Source organism: Sinocyclocheilus anshuiensis, unplaced genomic scaffold (genome assembly GCF_001515605.1).
Source record: "Sinocyclocheilus anshuiensis isolate Anshui unplaced genomic scaffold, SAMN03320099.WGS_v1.1 scaffold446, whole genome shotgun sequence".
NCBI lineage: Eukaryota > Metazoa > Chordata > Actinopteri > Cypriniformes > Cyprinidae > Sinocyclocheilus > Sinocyclocheilus anshuiensis.
The window spans coordinates 4,048,993-4,053,108 of record NW_015544247.1 but is presented as its reverse complement, the minus strand read 5'-3'; the positions used below and the strand labels follow the sequence as shown (position 1 = coordinate 4,053,108).

Sequence of the window (4,116 nt, the reverse complement as noted above, 5' to 3'; positions counted from 1 at the left end):
ACGTCTTCATGTGGACGTCTTCATGTGGACGTCTTCCTGAGTTCGTCTCCCTTGGTTCCTGTAAATAAAGTCTTGTCAACATATTCTCCAGCGTCTCCTCGTCCCTCGTGTGTGTGCAACGTGACAGATACATTATTCATTTATTTCTTAACACAGATCCAATTAGTTGTGTTTGAAAAATGCATAAGGAAAAGAGAATTATGTGCAGTGATACTCTAAGAAAGGAACTTTCTGATTATTTTATGTGCAGGGGATGTCTTGGGGAAATGCTATATTTAAGAGCAAAATCGAAGTGTTTAAAGTTGCCAGGTATGTGTATTGTCATGGCTTTCAAACAAATGCCCTTTAAAAAAATAATAATCTCACAATATGTTTAAACGACTAATATCATCTGTCCTGCAGCTATGCCTATTTCTATAGAAAATCAAGATTAAATAGTCTAACTAATGATCATGAAATAGTTATGTTTCAGGCACACAATGTAAAAAGTCTGAGTTCATTTTAACGTTTCAAATTCAAATCTACTCATTTTACAATGAAGCCTATGAACATAATCTGTGATTAATTATTGAATGAATGCAATTACCATGGAGCTGTTTTTAATTTACAAGCATTTCCTGTCAAAACACACATTTAACTTCCAATCAAGTTTTGTTTTTCAGTCCCATTTCCCATCTTCCCAGCATGCTCTGGGTCATAAATAATTGCAGTTGTTTGACCTTTTGTCAGTTTCATTTACACGGTTGCTGTTGATTTTGTTGTCACATTTAGTAGTTTTGTGATGTCAGGATGCATTTGCTCATCTTAAAATTATCAATTATTTGATTGTTCCCTTGCTGAGTACCTAATTATGTGGCATATTACTGTATTTAATGAGTGTTAGTTTCATGACAAGTGCTCATGCCATGTTGTCAGTAGTTTAAACCAATAATCACTTTGCTTTCCATGACATGTATTTCTCATAGAAATCATGACAGGAAGTACAGTGTTGATCAAGTTAAAACCATGTAAATGAAAGGTCTGTTTTGCATACAATTACTCTTTCTAAGCAAATTGACATTGCACAGGTGGCACAGAAGCACTTCTGTAGTGGCATTTAGGCAGCTTTGCACAGACCTTTTCATGCTGCTCAGAGGTGGCATAAATGCATTTACACAACAATTGCACCTTAATACATTACTTTGATACTAGGTCCTGAGGTGGGTCAGAGTAGGCATAATTTAGTCATAAAAAAATTTGAGCAGGCATAGAGCAGCCTTAACTTGACTGTGTAAAGATGCCTTTAGCTGTGTAAAGACGACTTTAGAGATACTTAACATAAATATGTTCAGTTATTTAAAATATTAAACTGATATTTAGTTGCCAACTATCCATAAGCATGCTGGTTCTTTTAATTCCAATTAACTCAGCTATATATTTTTATATGATATGCTCAGTGACTCATTTTAAATTATTTATTTTTAAGTAGCTAATCTGAAGTTCCGTTCTAAACGTTGCGTTTATCGATTTTGAGCAGCTATAAAATATGATTTTTACAGTGCATGATGTAGCGCACACACAATATTGGTGGGGGTTTCATTTAGCCTTTGCATTGTCCACTAAAGGGGGAAGGCAGTGGGCTGACGGTATCCCAACATAAGCAAATTGGCAATAAATTATGATCTCTGCTGGGAGGGTGAGGGAAGAGACTGAATCACTGATTCAAGAGAGGGAGAGAGAGGGCGGGCGAGAAAGAAAGAGAGAGAGGGAGAGAGTAACGTGGATCGGACTTACTAGCACCGGCCCGCACGCGCGTGTCTATTTCCTCTCTCAGTGGTGGGGTGCACACGCGTTTCACTAGTTTTGACAAGGGATTGCTTTTCTTTTGGAGGCGACATCTCTTGTTTTCCATCAGCGCGCGCTTGGTGCGGATTAAATCACTCTCCAAACATCAATCTCGTCTCAGAGCGGATCAGCACCTTGGACAGCGGATGCCAGAGGTACAGTCTGCTGAACGGTCTGTTCGGATGAAGGAGGGTTTCTTGTCAAAATCATGAATTACCCGTTGTGCAATGAGCTGTGGCGAGCACATACGGCGCGTTGTGCTTCCTAAATTAATATCAACTTAATTTAACGTACTGCATGAAGGACAATTAGTTAATGGCTGGCTGAGTACATGTGTGGATAAAAAAAAAGAAAAATATTGTGATTTATGTCGGCGCTTCTAATAGGTTCGAGTTTTTAGTGCCGTTTCTATCGCGATTCGCTAAAGTATCCGTTTATGAATTCATGGGACAGCTAGCGCTTTTAGCTAACTAATGGGATTGTAAGATTGCAAAACTATCGGTTAAAGATTGTTAAATGAAAGAGAAGAAGAAGGATTCGAGGCTTTGACAGATGATAGTCTCTGTTGTCTAATAACGACGTATGTATTTCTTTTTTAGATTATTTTAGTTGTTTTTGTTGTGAATTTTATTAATATACGCTAAAAAGTCACTATTCAAACCGAATTTTCTCGTGGTCTTGGTTGTGATTCGTCTCAGTGACTCGAATCTTTTCAATCCAATTCACCAAAAGGATTAATTCATTGATTTTTCTGCTGGTTATCGTTACCTAAGTGTTCATAATTGTGATATGAGCGAATCATTGAATTGTTCACTCGAAACATCGAGTCGAATAGAAAAGAGTTTTATGTTAATCTACTGTGAGACTTCAGAAAGCGCGTTCAGTACCCACAAATGACATCAAAATAGGGTTTTGTAACCTGCTGGTCATAATGTTAATCAATAAAGACAACGCAGCCTAAATAAATTAATTGTTTCTATAACACCATTAACATTGTATAATGACATATGCCATTTCATTTGTGTAAGCTCATCCGTCATTAATAGATTAAATTAATTCTAACATCACTTTCCTCATTATTCTAACTGAACAACCTACATGCCCCTCTCAGCAGATCCTTGTTCACAAATTGGATTATTTGTTCATTACGTTCGTTCACGAACGAATTTGCATGTTCACTTGTGCTCCGAGTCAGTTTTTGAAGGCAGGAAAGCGATCACGATTCGTTCGCTTGAAAGATTCATTCAAAAACGATTCTTTCCATGAGGGAAACCCACTGGCTCGAGATGCCAGTCTCCACACACTACAGCTTCATTAAGAGAGCAATATTTCTCTAAGCCTTTCAAACAATGGCCGTGAGGTTTGCTTCTGTTTTCATTGATTGAATATCATTCTCGTACCTCCAAGGGTTTAAAAGGGTTTTACAAACGACTCGTCCATCCGTTTCCACTTACAGTACTGGCTCAGAACCCGCGGGCAATTTTCACGCGCGCTGCAGTGTGTTCTGAGGTAAGCCAAGAGGCGCCCCACGTGACACATAAACAACCTGAGGGCAGTGTTGCCAATTTAGCAATTTTGTTGCTAAATTTAGCAACTTTTCAGACTACCCTAGCAACTTTTTCTTCCAAAAGCACCTAGCAACAAATTGAGCTATTTTTTTAAATTTATTTGGCAGCTTTTAGCAACTTTTGATAAGTGACTCAAATGACAAAAAGGCACAATTTACCATTTAAATTACACAAAAAAGAGGAAACCAAAGATGCCTAGCAGTACACACGTTACAGGAATTAAGTTAGCTGCTATTTGCAATTGTTTAATAGTAATAATAATAATAATAATTGAATACTGTTATTTTTCATTTATGAGACACTTTGTTAGTAGCTTGTACCTGTGATTGTTGATGAGTTAGTACACTATAAGAAAAATATGCAGAAAAATGGAAAAGGTGCTAGTAACTTTCCAGGGCATTATCCGTTATAACCCGAAAACACAAAATACAATGCGTAATTAAAAATGCAGGTACAAAAACCTGTGGAAAAATAAATCCAGAAAATTCCTTCATATTAACACAGTAGATTGTGCATTATTTTCAGTGTTGGGGAGTAACTAGTTACATGTAATGGAATTACGTAATTTAATTACAAAATAAATGTAACTGTAATCTGTTACAGTTACTAAGAAAAATGTGTAATTAAATTACAGTTACTTATGAAAATGTTAAAGATTACAAAGGGGGTTACATCTGAATATTTTCACACACACCCACATACAGATTTAATTGATTTCTTTCCC

General features: G+C 36.7%; 1 protein-coding gene across 2 annotated transcripts in view; it reads left to right on the top strand.

Moving 5' to 3' along the window:
- The first annotated feature begins 1,777 nt into the window (after positions 1–1,777).
- The window catches only part of LOC107697696 (transmembrane protein 121), a 30,605-nt gene continuing 28,266 nt past the window's right edge, over positions 1,778–4,116 (top strand). For both annotated transcript variants that reach the window (XM_016498492.1, XM_016498493.1), the window contains exon 1: positions 1,778–1,979. The gene's annotated coding sequence lies outside the window, so the exon portion shown is untranslated. The remainder of the gene's footprint in view (positions 1,980–4,116) is intronic.